Below are 23,161 nucleotides of genomic sequence, written 5' to 3' on the forward strand. Positions count from 1 at the left end.
TTGTATTCACACAATAAAGATCCATAACAGCCAGATATTCTCCGTAAATTTTTCTGGAAAAACAGAACATATATTAACTTTGTAAATGAGTGGCTGTTTATTAACACAAAAAATTCACAAAGTAAAACATCAAAAGCTGAAATAAAAATTTAGCATGACATGTGACATTCATAATAGGAGCAGTTATAGCTTCATAATGTTAAAATATTTAACATTTTATCACGTTTATGTTCATTATAAATATACCTAATAATATAAAATTTTGATACTTTATGATAAAAAATTACTCAAATGTGGAGAAAAAAATTCCTTGTGTTTTTGCTATGCAGATTGTACACAATATATTAGGAGAAAACACAACAGCTACTGTTCTCTTGAGTCAGCTATATTGAGCTATATTGTCAGCTATATTGAGATCTATGAGAGAATCATCATGGATAGGAAAAACTCCGGTAGATTTTACGAAACATGAATTTCATGATAATTGTTGCATAATGAACTAAATACACATAGGGAGTTTTAGAGATTTTTATAGTCATCAAAATAGAAAAACTGAAATATTTTCCACTTATGATTGAGATTAAACATACTTGAAATGTTATGTATTAAGTTTACTCCTAGTTTTGAATATTAATAGGCATTTAATGCATAAAAGATAGTTAAAAGATTTTTTTTAATTTAAAAAGAATTCTGAAAAAAAAAATATACAGAAAACTTTAAAAAAAAAAGTTTTGAACTGCTTTTTATAAATGAGATTCTTGTCATTATGTATTAGTAATACTTATTTAAATATTTAATCAAGCAATCAATAATCAGTTCAAAAATTCTCTTTCAGTAGGGATTTTTTTTTAAGAAATTTACTCAATTTTAGGGAATTTTCTAAAATGTACAATAACCAGGATTTTAACAATTTTATTTAAACCAGTAGACCAGGAGAAACTGCCAAAATCCACTAGTCTACTGAAAATCTTGAAGAGTTTGCAGTTATGATTATATTAGCCATGCATGAGCACTCATCAAGAGCGATTGGTTTCTTTTCAGAATTTTTAACCCTTTAACTATAAAACTCAACTTATAGCAAGATCGTACTTCATCTCTGAACAAATTGGTTTATTCCAACATTTGTGGATAAGCACTATTCTGGCATGGAGATGTTTTAACATTCCTTCATTATAAATCTACAATTCAAAGTTATCTTCCTACAATGCATGGTTAGATAGAAGATTTATCTATCAGTCCATACAAACTAAAAGATATAACTAGTTCGCACACATTTACTGTGGTGTGTCAGATTCTAGGACTCAATCGTAATGGCTGGAGGGGGTGACCTCAAATATGCTAATTAATAAGTGCAGACAATATTTAAAGTTAGGAAATCAGACACAAAAACGTACTTTCTCAGATTAAACATATCTTTTTTAGAATGAATTCAGATTTCTGACCCCCAAAATATAAGGGGTAGCTGCAATCTGGGAAATATGGTTCCCATTGTTTGGCTGAAGAGCGGTATTCAGTTTAGTTTCAGTTTTTGGTATTTAGTTAATTTTACTTTTTACGTACTTCGTCACATCAAAAACTTTTTTAGTTGTTTGAATAATTTTTGCAAAAAATAAATACTATCCATTTATTATTTTACCAAATAATAAATTAAAAAATTTTGAATTGTAAGATATAAAATTTTTTAGATCATTTTAAAGTATTTTACATCATGTCAAAATACAAAATATTTTAGCGAAATTGGGTGAATAGTTCGTGAAAAATCAAATTTTAAATATACAGGTTTTTTAAAATTAGATTTCTCAGAAACTATTCAACCGGTTTTGCTCCAATTTTGTATTTTGTGATGCAAAATTACATACTTTAAAATGATGTAAAAAATTTTATACCTTATAATTCTAAATTTTTCAACTAATAGTTAATAAAATAATTAATATTAATTAAAATTTATTTTTTGTATGCAGGGTTTATACAGAGATCAGAAGAAGAAATCCAAGGAGTATCCAAGAAGTCCAAAATTTTAAGGACTTATCAAAAATTAAAAATCTTTGTGTAAAAGATAACTAAAAAGTTTTTTTTAAATTAAAAAACAGTTAGTATAAGGAACTTGCAAAAACGTTTAGTTTGCATATTTTTTTTCTAGCCCTTTTGAAATTGATTTTAATTTTGTCAAACTTCATCAAGAAAAATAAATTTATCACTTTTACACATAAATACATTTTCCAGGTTCAATTATTTTATTATAGAAAAAACAAAGGAATAAAAATTACAAAAATTGTTACAATTGTTATTGTTTACAGTAGATTTATATACATTGATACAGCATCATTTTATTATAGAAAAAAAAAACAATTAAGGGAATAAGAATCATAAATAAAATAAGAATACCTTGACAGATTTATTGCAAATATCCAGGCTGAAACTTATCCTTTTATGAAAGGCAGATTAAGGTTCACCAGTACTGTAAACATCCACAGTTTGTTTAGATGGCATATATCCTTGGGCATGATTTATGGTAGCTTCAATCACACCATCGCAGATGGCCTAGAATAGATAAAACGAGTTTTAAAACCCTATATACTTTTTTTAACACTTAAAGATAGAAATAAAGAATTTTTAAAACTTTCTAGCAAAACAAGCACAATACAGATACAACCAGAAATCTGTCATTGCCAGTTTTAATCTAAGTGAAAAAATGAGCAGAGGCATTTATTCCCTAAAGATGCTTTTAATAATCATCTAATTTCCAGTGGAACTAACCCGTATTTGTGCTACATGGAAAAGAAGACCACGAGAACCTCCCACGGTTAACCTGACGGCAAGGGAACTCTAACTCATGATCCGTCTACCACTGAGGATATTTCACGTCAGCACAGTGGTCGGTTCAAGCCGGATGCGGAATTCGTATTGACCAGTCATCGAACCCCCTGAGCCATACAATCCATTGTATTTGATGTTTAAAAGTAGAAGATATTAACTAATATACCTTTTACTTGTATTTAGCGGCGTAGCTAGCAGTGAACAAGAAAGAGCACATGTCCCCGGTTGTGCTAAATTAATGAAAAAATTTTTATATGCATCCAGGAACTATTTTTTATCTCTTTTTAATACACTTCTTTTTAATAATCCCTCTGCAGTTTCATTTGAAAATTACAGGCCCAATAATTACTAAAAAATTTTATCTCATTTACCTAATAATTGAATGTGTGTTATTGTTGTAGTTTGCTATGCAAGTAGGTTTATTATTTTTTAAAAAAAAATTTTTTTTTCTAAATACATATATTTTTCAAGCTCAAAGTAAAATGATTGCTTTAAAATGTTCTAAATCAGGGATGGGCAAACTTTTTTGGTCGAGGGGCCAAAAATCAAGGAAAAAAAATTTTTGGTGGGCCAAGTAAAAACTTCAAAATTTAAGAAAAAAAGGGTGATATGCAAGTTTTAATTTAAATATTTAGTAAGATGAAGGAAATTGCAATTTCATTTTTAAAAGTTCCTTACAATAAGGTTGGAAGTGAGATGTGCTTATTTTAAGGAACAAAGCTAAATGCTTTGCTGTTAGTTTACTTCTGAAATGATTTTTTCTAAGGTTCATAGTTGAAAACTCTTGCTCACATATATAAGATTAAGCAAACATGCACTGATTTTCTGAGCATGAAATATTAAATTTCGGAAACTAGCTTTTGGTAATGATTTGTAAAACTTTGGAATAGTATTTAGAAACGACTGCTTCAGATGATTGTTAGATTGTCTGCTCTTTGGAGCGGAAAATGAGCAGTCTGCCAAATGTGAAGTGCAATTTACCTATATTAGATTCCATAAGTCAGCTCCTCGAGAGAGACAAGCGCTAGTTGGAGTCAATCTACGGCTATTCTATAAAGAACTTCTGCTTTCAATATTTTACCAATTGAAGCTGTCTGAGCTAACTACTTCCATCAATTTATGTTTTGTAGAACAAAAATAGAGAAAGCAAAAACTTCATCAGTACTTTGTTAAAAAAGGAAAAACAGAAATAATTTTAAACATTGTCGACAAGAAAATGGATGTATATTGTTTATATTTGCCACTGATCGGCAAATAAAAATTCCATCCGCGGGCCGAATAAAATCTTCTAGAGGGCCACAGTTCGTCCGCGGGGGCGTAGTTTGCCCATCCCTGTTCTAAATGAAGCTGATCGTATTTCAAAAAATAAAAATTTAGTTGCTTACCACTACCAAAATTTAATGCAAGCAAAGTATTGCTAAGTTGAAGATATTTCAAGATCACTTTCAGTTTAAATAAAGTGGATATAACAGATGGTAAAATAATTTAAATAAAGAAAAAAATTCCAGCTTTTATTTAAAATTCCTTGATTTTTTTTTCAGGTTTTTTTTCAAGTATAAAAAATTCAGTAATAATTCTAGGTGGGTGGCCACCCTGTTAAATTAACAGGAAATCAAAACAAATGAAATAATAAAAACAAAATAAACAAATAAATTAACAATAAGATTATTTATACTTACAGACTAAATTTGGTCTGCATCAATGAAATGAAGTAGAACAAGGAGATGTATATAAATATCTTGTTCAGGCAATAATGGCTGTTGACTGGATTTAGCATTCTTTATTCTGGTTGGTGCTTTGTTACCATTTGTATCCATATCCATAGGCTAAAAGTAAAAAAATCTTTAAATTCAGGTAGAAAAAAAAACATGGAATTAAACATTTATGAATATCATTTATTATCATCAACTATATTGATAACACAATAGCCCTTAGTCAAGGGCTATTATCTATTAAAAAAAATTTCTTCCAATTGTTGAAAGTTCTTCATATACATAAAATTAACAAAAAACAAAAATATTTTCTAAATAAGTAGTTTTTGGAAAGAAAAAAAAACTATATTTTATAAGTCACCCCTAAATTAATTATGTATGTCACCATAAGAACATGTTACACACAATTTTAAATACATTTGACTTGTTCCTTCTACTTTATAAAACAATTACTTTATTCAATTATGTGAAAGAATGATTCAAAATTACAATTAGTAAAACTTATTGGTTGTAGAGGATAAGTAAAGTTATCGGAATTTTTTATATTTAAATAAAAACTATTTATAAATGTAATTTAACAAAAACACTTACAAGATTAATATGGATTATACTGAATGAATAAAATATTTCTAAAAAATTAAGTAAACTAAAAATAAATCTTAATAAACTCATCAGAGTTGGCAAGGCTTAGGACAGAAGGCTTAGGACAGAACAGGTCCAAAACCAGTTTGTCTTTAACTGCCCAAAACCCTTTTATTCAAATTATGTCACAATTTTAAAAAAATATTGGGGAAAATAAAAGGTTAATTTTTGAACAGGCAAAAGGAGGACAAGTTTTTGCTTTATTAAAAAAGTTTATTATTGTTTTTAATATTGCATTATTTATCCTTATATAATGCAGTGCAAAAACATAATTTATCAGTATTAAAACATAATATATCAAAAAATTTTCTTTAGCAAAGAAAAAAATAGATGAATTAAATCTTATTTTGGTATATTTTAGTATATTTAATTATAAATGCAGAGATGCCAAAAATTTTTTTACAATTAAGTTATGCAACACAGTTCAGAAAGCAAACAAAATTAGTCAGATATTTGCAAATTTTAGTATGTAGTTGTTTACAGTTTTTTTTTTATTAAAATTCACAAATATAAAAATCGATATTATTAATTTTGTACTATTACAATGGCAAAACTTATTTTTGCCCATAATAAAGTGTATTTCCAATAATAATAAAAACAAGATTGCACAAATATTTGAAAAATTTAATACAGTAAATGTGATACTAAGAATAATAAAATATTAGAAAATATACTTGCTTTTTTAAAATATTTTGTTTTTATAAAAATGTAATAACGAAGCGACCAAGTAAAGAAAATATTAACTGGTTTCTAATAAAATTGTAAACTAAACTTAAAACATAAAGAAATTCAGTATCAATGAAATTAAAAACTTACCTCATTCATGAAACCAAGCAGTACATCTTTTTGTTGAGAAGAATGAGCATAAAAACTACTTTACGCTTTGGTGTTAAGCGCTTCCTAATAGACACAAGAGCTCTTACAACTCTAAGAATGAATCTTGGCTCTTTTGAGTTTACAGACTTTTCCATGAAACCCAGGTGCTCCTTTATATCTAAAACAAAGGGAGATATTTATTTAAAAATTAATTATCAAACTTTTGACCTGCTCTAAATTTTTGAAATCGTATAGGTATATAAGAACAATGCATTTATATGTATGTCTATTAAACTTCTATATCAATTTATTATTGTTTATTGTGAAAAAAATATTAAATTTTTAAAATACTTGTTTTAACTTACATTACATTAATCACATGTAGACATTATATAGCAATACATTTAACTTTATAAATAAATATTGCATAAAAAGACATCATAAATAAATGTTGCAGCTGAATTAATCATTTATTAAGAATATATTCTAATCTTATCCATTGAACATTCAATTCATTTTGATATTTAATGAACTAACAATAAATATTTTTATTATGTATTTTGTAAATTTGAATAACAAAATTTGTTAAATTAAGTAAACAATGAAACCTGAGAAGTTAAAAATGTTGAAGGAGAAAGAGAAAATATTAAGTTGTAATTATTATGACGTATCAAAATATAGTGCAATAAAAATATTAACTGACAAAGAAAAAATCCAGTTTATTTCAAAAATTGAAATTTTAAATGTTTTAAGACATACTAAATATTTTACATAATAGGGAATTTTAAGGATTTTTATTGTCATCAAAATAAAATTAATGCAAAATTAATTCAAAATAAATGCACAATTTAAAAAGTTTTAGTTACATCAAAGTAATTGTGCGATAGTATAACTTATTGAGAAGATGCAAACATTTGTTAACTGCACTTTTTAATTATGATTCATCACTTAAAACTCTGTTTTAAAAATTTTACATTTTTCAGCATATTTTACTGAAAAAACCTGAAATATAACATCCTTACTAACATGTAATTACTACTCAGGATTTTAAATTTGTTAAGTCTTTAAAAAAACTTTTATAGTTCTGCAACAAGAATGTAGAAATTAAACTGTGAAAGTTAACTGTGAAAATTAAGCTTAATTGGGCCTTAAATGAAAAAAAAACAAACCAAATTTGAGCCATGTCTGATGGTCGATTTCTTTACAATTTTATATATTATGAGTATATAAAAGAACAAACACTCACAGTAAGAAAAACATCTACTTTAAATACTTATCTAATGAAACCAAAAAATACAGCAGAACAAAATTGAGAAATTGAAATTGAGACAAAAAATACACTAATACTCTTTCCTTGCAGCATGCTAATAAATAAATATTGTTTAGAACAATAAAACAAGCAAAAAGCAAATTTAAAAAAATATATTAAATGATTTACTTAGAAGGTAATCTATATATATATCCTTTTCCACCATCACTAAAAATTAAAACTCTGTCAGTAGCTAAGAAATCACCACCCATCCAACGTTCATCTCGAGGATTATCTGCAGAGCACAACAGCGAAAGATCCCCAGCATCATAAACCTTGGAAAACAAATATTATTTGTGATTTAATATTTTAAATCTACACAACAAAAACATTTGGCAATAAATAACTATTACATTTTATCAAAATGTATTGCCATTAATTATTCACAGCCAAAAATATAATTGACATATGATTCAGTGGCTTTAAATAATTACATCAATAGAAAAGAAACAAATCTGATGATTGCTCTCTAACATAATGTTTAAATAAATACTACCTAAATGTATGATAGTCATCCAGAGAGTAAATTTCTCAAGGCATATAAAAAATTATAACAATACTGTATATCCTAGTGTATAAGCAGGCTATTTAAACCCAAAAAGTTTACAAAAATCTAGGAGTTGACTAATACACCAGTAATAAAGTTGGACATTTGTTGATCGTGAAATAGTGATGCATCATTATAAACAATGAGATGGATATGAATAACTCTGTATCAATTCAACCCTTTCAAAAACTATTAATATGTTATAATAAATAAGTTTTGTATTTTTTTTCATGATATTTTCTTAAAATATTAAGGTTTTATTAGAAACAATACTTTAAATTACGTTCAGAAAAAATTAAGAATAAGAAAGATTATTTTAATAAAAAATATTTCAAAATATTTAACACAATGAAAATTCTTAAAACATATCATAAAGCTACAAATTTAAATATTTCAGAACATCACGAGTCGGATTCAGTAATGTTAACAGTATCATTATACGGATCTCTCTCAGTGATGGATTCTACTTCATCTGCTACGTCCATCCAAATAATTAGAATTTATGCACCGTTTAAAAAATTTTACAATAACATTTGAATTTCCATTTTGCTCAACACATAGAAAATTTGACACATCATGTCTATAGGAACAGTACGAATATTTCCTGTTTCTGAAAGGGTTTATTTTCTTTACATTAATCATTTATTTCAAGTTGATCGAATAATACCCTTGAAAGGTTTACTTAACCTTATATAACTAAACATTTGTCTAATAGACTATCAACTCATGCCAATTTTGAGAATTCCTGTTGATATTGTGATTACCTTAGTTTACTCACAGTACCTTCATAATTAGTAAAATTAGTAAGCCAAAAGTGATAAAAAGAGCTGTACATTTGCTACGTTTTGAAATTTACAATAATCATGGTCTAACAATCAAATGTTTAGTCCATCAAAATCAACATTAAAGATATTTTGAATACTGAAAAGCCCACAGATTACACAACTAAAAGTGCTGCAAACAAACACAGAATTTTCTTTCTATCTAAGAAATGCATAATGGCAAAATATGTAAGCAAATACTGAAAGAAGGCTATTAGAGAATAGCACACTTTTAACATTTCCCATGAGTACAAATGATAATTTTAATAATATTTTAATTTTTAATTGAAATAATATAATACTTTTTCTTACGTTTTGCTAATTAGCTTGAAATAAATAAAGTATGCCTTTTTAATTCGTAGTTTATTAGTCGAATGATTGGTTACAGATTAACACTGATTTAAGTTCAGTTATCTGGGGTTAATGATGCCTCATAGCATTTATTTGAGGACAATTGTATCATATCCAGAAACATCAATGTGAAATATTTTTAATTTGCAAAATTTTGCAGTCTTATTAAGTTTTGTATGTTTTTTCCTTCTTTAATTTTAAAAATTTTTATTTTTGGTTTTTTGACTGGTCCACTTATACGCCCAGCATACCAAATATTAGCTATTTCCTAATAAAAAATAACAGATCGACTTACACACCAGAATATGTGGTCATAATAATTACTTGGAAAGATCTATACAGCAATATTTGAGCTACTTCTAACAAAGGAACACTGGTCATACTGTACGATATGTTTTTGTATTCCAGTATCATAGAAAATCTGTAGACTGGAACTAGAACTGAAGTGCCATGCCTGAAATCAAGCAAATACTTGATGTATTGGTAACATAAAAGACCTCTATGCCAAATGAAATTCAGGTAAACAGTATCCACACTAAAATTAAGGTCACCTAGGACAGGAAAGGCATTCTGTTTGTTGACTTCTTGTTGAGGGTGCTGTGGTGAATGCTGAAAGTTATAGAGTAACCCTTGAAAACTTATGAGAAGCAATTCAGAATCAGAAGCATGGTATGCTTACTGCTGGTATTGTCCTGCTCTAGCTCTATGAAATCACTCACTCACATATAATGAATTCCAGAAAAAATCTGTCATGCGCTGACTCCATTTCCAGCTAGCACACTTCGATCACACTGGACTACAAAAAGTTACCTACCATTCCTATTAAATGTTACAATTCTAGTGATATTTAAGTTGAGAAGTAACTGAAATATTGGTATATATTTTGCAATATATCTTTTCAGGTAATAAAATTTGTCTCTTTTAATGTGCTGTGGGTGACTTGATTTCCAGATAACCTTTGTATCCTGATCTTATTAGAATCATTTAAAGACTTTGCATATCACACTATTTCATTATTCGCAGATATATACATATAATGTATACATGTAATGTATGCATATATTATTTTTCTCACTGTGACAAAACATTTGACAAATTGCTTTTGAATTTCACTTCATCTCTTTTACATACATTGATGAACTGGAAGCAAATATTTTATGGCATTCAACAACAAAATAAATTATTATTTAAGGTATGAAAAAATTTTAAATTAGTAACATTATATGTGTTAGAGCTGATTATTTATAATTGGGTTGTGACGTGTGAGTGACTGATGTCGTATTTTTGGCCACAGATAGCTCAGCTGAAAAACAAGTAATGCACAATATGCTATAAATATACTTGGTTCTAATAAGCAGGCTTGCTGGATTAGCAAGTGGCATTAGAAACAACACAACAGAGCTGATTATAGTTATATTTACCTGCCAATATTTGGTTCAAACAATAAGAAGTGAGCTCGTCGCACTTTACTATACTCAATAAGAAGTGTCCTTTGATTAAAAGCACAACAGGTCGATTTCAGGGCATTCAGGCATCGAATTGGTTTTGACTCATCTTCATAAACAGGTTCATTCTATTAAAATAGAATATGTTTTTAAAAAAAACACTTAAATTTAGACAAAAATTCAAACAATATTTTATATAAATTGCAAAATAAATTAAAGCACTACAAATTATTAATTAGTATAATTCTTAAATTTCGAATAATACCTCATCCTTATAACTTGGACATATTTAGTATTGTTTGTGTATTAAAATTAAACATAAAATTAATAAGTTAAAAAAATTATTGCTAACCTCGCCCTAAAAGGTGAATAAAAATATAAGTAGCTATTAACAAAATATAAGTAGCAATATAAAGTTCCCAATATAAATTAAACAAAATATAAATTAAATAAGATATAAATTAAATAAAATATTAAATAAATTAAATATTTTTATACGTTCACCTAATTTATATTTGATGTACTCCAACTAATCTATTAATAACAGCAAAAAATCTATAGTTGACAACAAGCCAGTTAAGGTAAGTCACAATTGTAAGTCCAACCCCAATTTTCAATAAGAGATTGATCAAAGGTACAAATTAATCATGAGCAACATTATAATATTATTGTACTATGTTTCAACAATGCTGTTTACTCAAAGTTATTTAATTGATTTAAAATTTAGACTTCTACATGAAATAATAATTACCTAAATTTAAGTTCAATAAACCATGAAGATTAATTTTTCTCATTCCAATTATTTTTTTAGAGTAACTACAAGTGCTTTAAATTAAAAGTCTGCAAATTAAACATGTAACAAAATATTAATATTTATTTATATTACTAATAAAACATTTATTTATATTATTATATAAGTTGTAAAGAAAAAGAAATACCAGGCAACAACAAAAGTTAATTTTAAATCAATAAGGGCATAAATTACAATTTACAATTTAGCTTTACTTTAGTAAACTACTTAGTAAACTAGTATGCTTACTCTAGTATGGTTAATATAATTACAAAAAAAAATAATAAATACTCGAAAAATTGGGCAAGCAAATGTTATATTTCTTCTTGGTCTGCACATGAACAAAATCCAGAATGATATATTATTCTTTATGCTAGAATTCTAACTTTTTCTGAATTTCAGTCTCATCATGTTGTTTTCTCACACTTAAACCAAACTTTACTTCACATTATTAAATAAGAAATCAGTACATTTGACTAACACATTTGACTATTATTTTAACACTTAAGATATCTGTCTGGGAAAAAATTAGCTGCTTCGACAAAAATTTTATTATGATTAATATTTCAACTTTTGTTTATTAGCTTTCCAAAACTCTTTAATAAAACTCTTTCTCCGATTTTTAGAAATGAAGCTATATTTATTTTATCATATGTCGAGAGACAAAACAGAAAAGGAAGTAAACTCCTTAAAGTGAAACTATAATGTTGTTTGTTATGCTTTAAGTATTTTAATAATTTTCATTAAAATAAATAATATGCTCCTGGCAAATATAATTTCGGACATAAATTTTTGAAAAAATACTTCTTTTTTTTTTGTCAGAAGTTTCTAGTATTTTAAATGCATCTTCTGAAAAAAAAGTCGCATTTGAGAAAATTTAAATTCACAAACATGCAATACAAAAGAAGTTTATTTTAGAATTTTTTTGAAACTTTGTATGCAGATGTGTATAACGTTAACTATGTTTTGAACTAAAAGCTAGGTCTAAGTGAGAATTTACTATTTTTATTATTTTTTAAGTAAAAATGTTCAGAACTTTTCTATTGAAAGTCAATATCAAACAATATATTTAGTTCCATTTCATTGTATAGTTGAAATTTTTTAAAAATTTTAAGTCAAAACATGAGTAACAATATTATTCATCGAGAAAAAAATTAATTTTGATATTTATGCACTGCAATTTGTTTTAGAGCTGTATGTCTGACATGAAAAATTTGTAGTTTTTAAGCTTAAATTTGAAAATTATTTTGAGAAAATATTTTATGAACTTTTAAAGTTTAATTTAAACTTAAAACTTCAGGACCCTTGTTTATGAAAATAAAATTTTAATTAATACTATTTCAAAAAAAAGTATCAAACCCAGTCGGGTGTCTTGAAGTGAAAATTAACATATTTTAAAAATGATATTTGGAAATAGTCCTTGCAAAGCAATAGAAAAAATTCAAAAGACTTTTTTGGATAGAGATATATTTATAATGCTAAAAAAGTTTCACAACTTCCAAAAAAAGCTTTACTATTCAGCATGCTAACAAAAAGTATTTGAGTACTTTTTTAATGCATCCAGCATTTTGCAATTTTTTTCTATACTTCAACATATTTGACAAACTGTGCAAGATTATTTAACAAAACAATTAAAATCAGAAAATACCCACATAAATTAGCCACAGAGAACTATTTTATTTATGAAAAAAAAGATATAATTACTTTAGCTTCATTTCCAGCAATTGTCCATACTTTGATATAACCTGAAGCAGACAAACCAACAACGATGTCATCTAGAATAAGGAAAGGAAATTAAATTTTAAAACTGGACAACAATTAAGCTTTTATCTTCTCTGTTAAGTTTAAGTGGCATACTTACCATGACTTTTCACAGGACGCGTATTGCACTCATCCAATCAGGGTTAACACGTGAGGATAAAGTGAATAGAATATCTAACGTGAGAATATCCATTACAAGAATCTCTGCATAATAACCATTGCAAAACAGCCGCACATCATTCGATTTAGACACATGATAGGACTGAAACACAAAAATTATAATTAGTTAACATAGTATAATAAAGGACTTTAAAATCAATTCGAATAAAATTAACTTTTATAAAAATCACTGATTTGTAGCCCATCTGCACCCAATGTTTTTTTTATCGTCAACCACTTTAGCCGCCTTTTTATGAATGCTTAAATCATATGCAGTAATCTTAATCAAATATTGCAACCTTATTAAACTTGAAGTTCACTTGTATTACAGCCGTTTTTTAACACAAAAAATTTTTTTTTATTAACTGCAGATCTATATCAAATGTTATCTCATTTATTTAAAAAATTAGTTAAATGTCCCACTAGTTAAAGTTAGAAAATTCTGGGAAAAGTGGCATTCATACATAGTGGGACACCATTTCTTAGCAATATTCGGAAATACAAAAATAATCACAAGATTTAAAGAGGTGTATAAGTAACAAAGAATTCAATTATATGATTTTCTCTTTGTCGCAAGGCATGCGATGCCGACAGAGAAGGGGTTAACCTTTCCTAGTAGAGCAAAACTCCAATTCCACATAAAATTGTTCAGTGGGGGGGGGGGAGAGAAGGTAGTTTAGAAACATTCTTTATCACTAACATCAGATCTATATTAATTTTCCTAACTGATGCCAACAATGTAAATGGAAAGCTAATGCGCTTTACTATATGTATATCAGACAGTAAGCAATAGATTACCAAAAAAGAAAAAAAACTCTTTTCAAAATTGATATTGTCTTTGTAGATACTGCTTCATAAAAAAATTAACTTTAGCTTAAAGATTAAACTTTAAAGAAAGAAATAATTAAACTATTAATAATAGCATACTACTTAGATATTGTGGATTCATCAAATTTAAATAGACCCACAATCAAAAATTCCTTTAAAATTAGCTTATTCTCCCAATGAAGAGTTTCCCAACCTTTTAGTTTTATTTAATATCAGACATGATTTGAAAACAATATCTTACTAAAAATACATTTTAAAATATGAGAAAAATTTCAAAATAATAATAATTCATACATGAATGGCTGTGTGAATATACTGCAACTCTCAAGACAACGACCATCAGTCACATCCCATAAAGACATCTCTCTAAATAGTCAGAATAGAGATATTAAATTAAGTAAAATGTATAAATATATGTTACAAAATCAAATATATGGAATTATAAATAATTTTTTTTCATCCTTGAATTAAAATTTAAAAACATGAGTTGAAGATAAATTCTAATAATCTTTGTAATTAAAATTCATATATAGCTTATATTGTCGAAACAAAAATACTAAAAAATTCAATTTAAATCGTGTTTGATTAAAAAATATCAAGATATTTTGAAAAATATTTGCAATAGTACAATGAATGAGCAAAAAAATATATATCTATCAAAGTTACAATAAGAATCTTTAACCTTCCTCGGCATCACGCCAAAACCAGGAACTTTGGCAATAAACAGGTTCGTATTTTTAGTATGGTACTAACAATATATCATATTTTGTTTCCTATGCGATACAATGAATGACCATAATAAAACACTTAGGATAGTTTTACAAGAGCAAAATATAATAATTTTAACAAGATATATATAAATTTTTACAGTAGTATATGTAATTATATGACATGTGTAGAAATTGATTTTTTTTAACCCTTTTGGATGCAAAAGGCCCAGTCTGTGTCGGAAAAAAATGCATATTATTAGCCGCTAGCAATTTAAAACTATTTATAGGAATAACAACTAGAAACTAAATGTACCTAAAACTAATGGTCCACAATATTTAACAACAACTATTTTTCAAATAACATAAACCTCAAGTAATAAATCTGTCTACTATATATGGTGACAGTTGCTAATATAGTTAATCTTCATCTAACATTTCTTGCGTTGAGAAAAGCTATGTGTTTGCAATTCTTATTTTACCCTGATTGCAAACACAGCAAGCTTATAGCAATAACCCATAGGCTCATGTAGTTGGCTCACAGTGGGTCGCAGCTTTCAAGTCCGTCATTACATTGCCAGCGTGAGAACAGCTGAGCAGCTGTAACTTTTTCTTAGTGTATTAAAAAAAATTATAATTTGGAGAAAAGACTATAAAGAAAGTATGTTTATTTTCTTAAAATTCAATGGTAATATAAGGTTGACTATGGGGGAAATAATAGTAAATAGATGGGTTAATCATGCAAGCTAAATTGTTAAATATCCCTTTAAAATTAAGATACAGCTTCCTAAATAAAAATTTCATTTTGGTAACAATAGTTTGTATTAAAATCTTATCAGTAAATGCTTAAAAAAATTTTTTTTAATAACTTTTGCATTGAAACACGAAGCAAAAAATTTTAACACCGAATAAATATAAAAAAAAGTTTAATTACACTGTAAATATAATTCATGCATCAATCACTAATTTTCAACAATATTATCATCTAAACATCACAATTTGAAACAACATGACATTTCACAAACCCTTCCGTATAAACTGGTCTACTAGAAAACTATAAAAGTAATAATTGTCTTATATTGTCTTCATGAATTTGACAGATTTGATTGCTTTAACATCCCAAAACACAAAGGCCATTACCTTCTTAAATGACAAAAATTTGACAAGTTGAAAAAGTTTTCTAAATCACTATGACTTCATGATTTATACAACAGTTGATGGCCTCATGTAAATGGATCATACTATTTTTCTAAAAAATCCAAGAAGAGTTTTATTTGTCAGCTAGAAAGATGTCTTAATCACTTAAGAATCTCAGTCATTCTAAAATTCTAAAATTGAATGCTATTTTTTATGTAAATATGGAATATTAAATGCAAACTTGTAGTCTGAAATATTGTAACATTATACATACCTGCAAACCTTTATCTGATGTTGATACATTCCAAACACAAATACGACCATCATTACAGCCAGTAACTAAAGTTCTTTGATCATGAGTTAAATGATACACAGTGTGTTGGGGCCTCATTACCCCATAATACAATAGGGACTACAAGTTGATTTGATATAGTCATGGTGGAACTGAACCTAGAAAATATTCACAAAGAAAACTGATCTAAAGATATGAATACAAGCAACAAATTTTAAAAAATTTCTTTCTTTCATAAATATATAACAGCTCTCTTATTATTACAAGAAGTCAAAATTAAAAATGAATAAATATTATATTTTATATCTATTATGTATTATAAGAGTAAAAGAGAATGAAACAAAATATTCTTACAGTATTTTTACATAAGTTCAGTTTCACTTCCTGCCAAGTGAATTTTTCTTTACGAAGAGAATTAATCCTTAAAATTTTACTCACCCTACTGCACTGAGGAGTTTAAAAATAAAATGCAAAGAAAAAAATATAGTTTTAAACATAATGGAAAAAAATAAGGTTTCTTTTTTTAATAAACTAATCTGTAGTTTTAGGTTTTAAAAATCAGTAGGTTTAAATTTACTCAACCAATTAAACAATACCATATTTATAAGAAATGGATGCATTGCGTTTGCACGTAATGAAACAAGAAACAAAACTATCAACTATGATGCTAAATTAGAGTACGTTTGCAAATAATTCATAAAAGCCTTAATAGGGACACAGATTGATTGAATACAGTCACATCTGAAATTTTTCATAAGAAAAAAAAAACATCTGCATACAAGAAAAAATACAAAGGAGCATTGTTCCACAACAGTACCTATTCATACCAACTATAATTATCCAGGTGCCAAGACAAGCTCTACATTAAATAACTACTCTACATTGTATTTAAATTAAGTACATACAAAAAAGAAAAATATATATAACCATCCATCCAGGGAAAATTACGATTGTGCCCTTCAAATTTGTTCCCTTCTGATATATTTTTATGGTTTATAGAGTGCTATTGCTTGTGACCATTGGGATAGAAGTTTGTGGCCATCTTGGCAGAAGTACGGAAGGAAATCTTCGCAATACAAGAAACAATAGATGCAACTACATTCTTTCTCTTATAAACAAAACAAGTTTTTACTGTTATCAGATAGTCAAAATATTTTTTTATTTATTTTGATTGTGTCAACAGATTCTCTTAATATTTTTACCTAAGTGCCATTAGTTTAATTTCTGACCCAATTCAAATTTCCTGTGGAGGTTAACTTTTAACTCAATCTATTGCAGGAAGAAAAATGGATGAAATGTGAATTATTCTATTACCCTACGTCATTCACAATTAATGGTTCAAAGCTATTGATTGTATTATAGTAATCAAACATAAATAGAATAGTAATGAAATTACATGTAATTGCTGATTACAAACAACTTTTATTCGTTTTCCTTTTCTATTTGAATTGTGGAGGAAAAATATCTCATAGTGATATAATTTAATTTCTTTTGAACCTTAAATATTACATAGCATAATAAGATAAAAACAAAGTATCTGCACACACAATCTAAAAGTGCCTGCAAGTTCTCAATATTTTCGATAATAGAATAATTTTATTAAATCAGTTAACTATTTAATATTTCTATTTATTTTCGACAAAATATATATATATATATATATATATATATATATATATATATATATATATATATATATATATATATATATATATATATATATATATATATATATATATATATATATATATATATATATATATATATATATATATATATATATATATATATATATATATATATATATATAAACAAAGGTCTGTCCAGGGCAAATTTACTACCAGGGGTCTGTCCAGACATTTTGTGAAAGATCCGGTTTTTGTAAAATTGTGAAAAAATTACTCGTAATTTGTGACTATAAAATAAGCGTTAACTCACATTCTTTCAACCAGGGTCCTGCTGTCATGAATTTGTGCAAATAAGGCCTGGTTACTGCAAAAAACTTTTTCAAGGAGTTTTCAAATTGTAAATAGATACAAGACTATGCTCAGCATTGTAAAATTATAATAAAAAAAATTAAATTTTCAAAAATAAACAGCAATTGCTGCTTTTAAATTAGAGATGCAACATACAAATATTTGGTATTTAGCTTATACTGCTGAACGCAAAATATTCATTTCGGACGAATAAAGGAAGAAGCGTCTGCCGAAGACAAAACTTTATTCGTTTACATGATTTTCTTGTTTTCGCCCCTCGGAAGGGTTTATTCAATTAATAAAACAATAGTGAAGATAAACAATTTTGTGAAGGGTCCGTTAACGGACCCAAGTTTCTTTTAAACTACCATTTAGCATCTTCCATGGATTATTATTAAGACGTAATAGAAGAATTCGCTGCCCATCCAGTTTATAAGAAGAGTGCTTTTCCACCCCATGTCTGAGAGCATGCCGGGATCCCGAAACACCATGGGAGAAAAGGAGTGTCAGCCACCTGTATTTTTTTAAGAAATATTTTTTTCTCTGTGAAACTTTTTTCTGTATCACCCAGTTGAAAATGTTCACATAATGAAAATAACTTTCAGTGCTAGTAGCGTTAAATGCATGTTTTTATTAAATTCAAGTTGATATTTTACTATGGACAATGATTTTTAATTTTGGATACAATTTTAAGCTCAAAATTTTACAATAGCAAAATTGTTTTTGAATATATGGGGACAAATATATAGAAATTTACCAATTATAAATTATTTTCATTTGTAGTGACAATTTTTGAAAATATATTCTCACTTCACTATATTTTTGTGTTGATTTTTTAACATAATTTTTAATTTTCACAAAATAGGTACCGCTTAAAAAAATCCTAGACAGACCCCTGATATATATATATATATGTGTGTGTGAATATATTAATACATACATATATGGCTTGCGTGTGTGCATCTATATTATCTAACTATGTAATGTAGATAACTCGGCACTGTAAAAATCATAATATGAAATAAAGTTACAATTGAATTCATGTTGTAACTTACCGAATTTGTATTTAGATGCTTAAGAAGAGATTTATTTAACTGTTCAATATTTTCATGATTGATTGTTCTCCAAATGAGGACCCTGTTGTCATCTCCACAAGTGACAAACTGCAAAAACAAATTACAAAAAAGTAAATTAGCACTCGAGTTATTATCAAGACAATTACACAGAGTCAGGGTGCGTAGCCAGATTTTTCCAACAAAAAATAGCACCTTAAGTACTTTTTAAGCACTCAAAAAATATTGTTAATCACTTTCCAATAAAAAAAATCATAATTAGGATTTGCGCAGCGATAAAAAATAGTTCTTGTTCAAGTTCTTAATTTATAAACATAAAATCAATAAAATTCAAATAGATTTTCAAAAACTTTGCACAATCATAAAAAAATAACCAGTTTCTAAGAAATATTTCAGAGAAAATTGAGAATATCATGCATTGTTTGTAATTTGGAACAACAATCCACACTGAAAAGAAAAAATCGCTTTAGATATAAAAGATAGAAAATTAAGCTCGTTTTACAAATCCCAAATAAAGAGAAAGGCCCCTTTAAGGGATTTTAAAAAACGCAAATCAAAAACAAGCACCTTTAAGAACTTTTTAAAAATGCTATGCACCCTGAAATTTCATAAGCAGGGATGCCACTGGAAAAAAAAAGGTTCCCTGTCTATAGTATAAACAATATATTAAGAGGAAACATAAAATGTGTGAGCTACATTAGGATAACTAATACCAGTTTTAATTGCTGGAGAGAAACACAGAACAGTTCAACATACACAAAAAAAATAATACAGCAAATGAAATAGTATAGTATAGCTGAATTATCTCTAAATAATCAATAATTTGTACTTTGAGAGGTCAACCTTTTTTAAAAGAAGAAATTCCCCGTATTTTCCCAGTTTACCAGAAAAAATTAAAAGTTCCCTGCATTTTCCCCGTTATTTAATATAATTTTTTAATTCCCTGTAATTTCCAGGTGTTCCCCATTCTCTATGTGGAGTGCCAACCCTGCTAAAGAACTTAAGGCAGTCAGGAATTTATTAAAGTGATTCTTGCATAGAAATAAACAAAATATAAAGTACTAATTGAATAACCTTATTTTTGATAATAAAAAAATAATAAATATATAATAAAAATAATATATAATAAAAGTAAATATATAATGAATAATAAACAAAAGACAAAGCAAATCATTTCATAAGTATGCAGTTCTTGTGACTTTTCTTGGTAAATCTTTTGGATCCTATATCAACACATAGTTTCCCAAGGTGTTGGCAAATTTTGAAATAAATTCAATTAAAATACTTAGAAAGAGCATTATTAATCTTGTCTATTTAAATTTAAAATATCTAGTTAATTAGTAGGAATTATTAGTAGGACTAACATCAATATCCAAAAATGCAAAACTGATTTTATTAGTAGGATTAACATCAATATTCAAAAATGCAAATCTTTACTAGTAGATTTGACATGAAATCATAAATAAGAGATATGTAATGTACCAACAAGAAATATTGATTGCACTATTTAAGTCAAATAAATATTTTTCTGAAAAAAAGGGAAATAAAACAAGTAAAATCACACTTAATATTCACTATTTGGTTTGTATGAGCTCATTTTAAGGAATGATATTAAATTTTAAGGATGGAAGTTCATATAAAAAGGAATAAAAAATTTTATGAAGCATAAACTATTTAAAAGGAAAATTATACTCCATTATCAATCTCTTAAATTAAAAATGCTTTTGATTGCACTAGTTAGTTTATTATATTTTACTTTGCAAAAACACAAAATAAAACGTAAAATTAAAAATTCGGTTCTTAAGAACCTACATATACAGGACTACCAACTACTATTACTTGTAAAAGCTTTTATAGGATAGTCATCATCAATGGCTCTACAGCCCAGGGTGGGCCTTGGTCTCCTCACGAAGTATTTTTCCAGGCTAACCTTTTTCCTGCTAGTGTTTTCCAGTTTTTAGTTTTCAAGACCATATATCCGTCTCAAATTCAGCCTGCCTCTTTTTCGTGTGCCAACTGGTCTGGCATTGAAAACTCTTTTTGTGACACGGTCTTCGTCCATTCTTATAGAGTGGCCTTTCCATTTTATTATTTGAAGACACTTTGGTCTTAAAAACTTAAACTTGAAATCACTAGCAAGAAAAAGGTTAGCCTGCAAAAAACTTCGTGAGAAGGCCAAGGCAAACCCAGGGCTATCCAGCCATTGATGATGAGGTTCAGAAATGTTTGCTCAACAAAATTTTTTGATTGGGAAAAACTGATTCTTTGACAGGAAAAAATTAGAATGTAAAACTGGTCCTTGCAAATACTGAGTTGGTCAATGTCTGCAATGTCTCCATCACCTAAGTTTACAGTAAAGACTTGTAAATTAGCAATGCTGAATATTTAAGAAATATTTTACCTCTAAAATTTCAACCAAGTTTTTAAACTTTTCAACCCAAAAGGAATATAAATGTCTCAAAGATCAAAATTTATTCTCTAATGGATAAACAGATCCCAATTTTGCATGGGTTTTTATGTTTTCAGGTTTCTTTTGACATTAGCGAATAAAAATATAACTAAAGGAATTTGGTAACACTCTAATTTTGATAATGGCGAACTTCTGTTTGCGAGCATGTCAGTCAATTTTGCTTTAATATGTGTATTTTCTGAGTTTTGAGGTAACAACTTTTTTGAATTTTGAATAAAACTATATTTTTGTCATATTTTGGGGGAAAAAATTGTTTCCTCGTATTAAGTATAGTTTGTCTAAAGTAAGAAATCCCCTGGCAAATTCATCTGGACCCGTGGGGGTGACCATGGTAACGAGGTATAACTATTTCATGTAGGGGTATGGGGTCATTGCTTACAGGGGTCTGTCTGGGTTTTTCTGAGAGGTACCTATTTTGTGAAAATTTAGACTTAATTTGTGAAAAATGAAAAATTATATTAAAAAATCAACAATCAACAAAAATATGGATTTATCATTTCTTACGGGATAATAAAATAAAATTTTAAGAACAAGTATTTTGTGAAACTACCGTTTTTCCTAAACTTGAATTTGTGAAGGTACCGCTAAAAGGGTACTAAATTTGGCCTGGACAGACCCCTGGTTTAGGAAAGATTTTGAAAGGGATATAGAAAGAGGGAGGGGGGGAGAAAGGTAATCTTTTTTTTTTTGGTCAACTGTGTTAGCCCTTGAGTGAAGAGAAGCTACCCTTCCTGAAATGTGCTATTCTTGCTTCCATAGCAGCAGACAGCCTCAGACTTTGTGGCGGGGGAAGTTCTAATCGTAGACAAACTGCAACAATTGTACCTATTTAGTATCAGATGGAGAAACTTTGACACATTTTGTTTTGTGGGAAATATTGTGCCAATCGTAATTACCATTGGGACAATACATACCATTAGTGATACAAACATTATAAGACAAAATTTTAGGTTTTGTTTTGATTATTTCAAAACAGCAACTTCTCATTTCTACAACATCTGGTAAGACTATTCTAACTTCTGGTAAGAATAAATAATTTTATGCAGTTATATTATTTTCATTTTTCATTCCCATACAATATAGGTATTTTTACAATATTCAAGACAATTGAGATATATTGTCGCAGGAGATTTCCGAGAAAACTTTAGACTCACAGTACACTTATTTTAATATGTCAGCATTAACATAAACTGATTCTAATACTTAAATTTCAATGCAGCAAAAATCGGGTGGAAAGGGTTAAGCACATAAAATTTGCTCATTGCTTACATCTCTTTAAAAAATGATAATTGGAAAAAAGTATACTGGTTTACTCAGCAGTTACCATCCTTAACGTAAAGAAAGGTAATTTGCTGGAACATGAGAAAGAAAGACATATATTAATACACATAGAAAATAACATACTTTTGTAACATCATGCGATCCCCAAGCTACTGTAGTAACTTCAGAAGAATGTCCCGGCATTTTGGATAACCAGGTAGATTAACCTATTAAATAACAATAAATAC

General features: G+C 27.5%; 2 long non-coding RNA genes across 2 annotated transcripts; both read right to left on the reverse strand.

Annotated features, from left to right (window-relative positions):
* Nucleotides 1-2,225: 2,225 nt before the first annotated feature.
* Nucleotides 2,226-13,261, reverse strand: LOC147801971 (uncharacterized). The gene is made up of 7 exons (XR_015430367.1): nucleotides 13,112-13,261; nucleotides 12,955-13,025; nucleotides 10,437-10,588; nucleotides 7,426-7,571; nucleotides 5,988-6,165; nucleotides 4,497-4,643; nucleotides 2,226-2,541 (listed from the first exon to the last, which is right to left on the reverse strand). It is a non-coding gene; the product is annotated as an uncharacterized LOC147801971 (long non-coding RNA).
* A 1,031-nt stretch (nucleotides 13,262-14,292) lies between these two features.
* Nucleotides 14,293-23,134, reverse strand: LOC147801972 (uncharacterized). The gene is made up of 4 exons (XR_015430559.1): nucleotides 23,058-23,134; nucleotides 19,166-19,273; nucleotides 16,117-16,292; nucleotides 14,293-14,364 (listed from the first exon to the last, which is right to left on the reverse strand). It is a non-coding gene; the product is annotated as an uncharacterized LOC147801972 (long non-coding RNA).
* Between the last annotated feature and the right edge of the window lie 27 nt (nucleotides 23,135-23,161).

The sequence above is a fragment of the Parasteatoda tepidariorum genome, chromosome 11 (assembly GCF_982258835.1).
Source record: "Parasteatoda tepidariorum strain Cologne lab strain chromosome 11, Ptep-v5.0, whole genome shotgun sequence".
Classification (NCBI taxonomy): domain Eukaryota; kingdom Metazoa; phylum Arthropoda; class Arachnida; order Araneae; family Theridiidae; genus Parasteatoda; species Parasteatoda tepidariorum.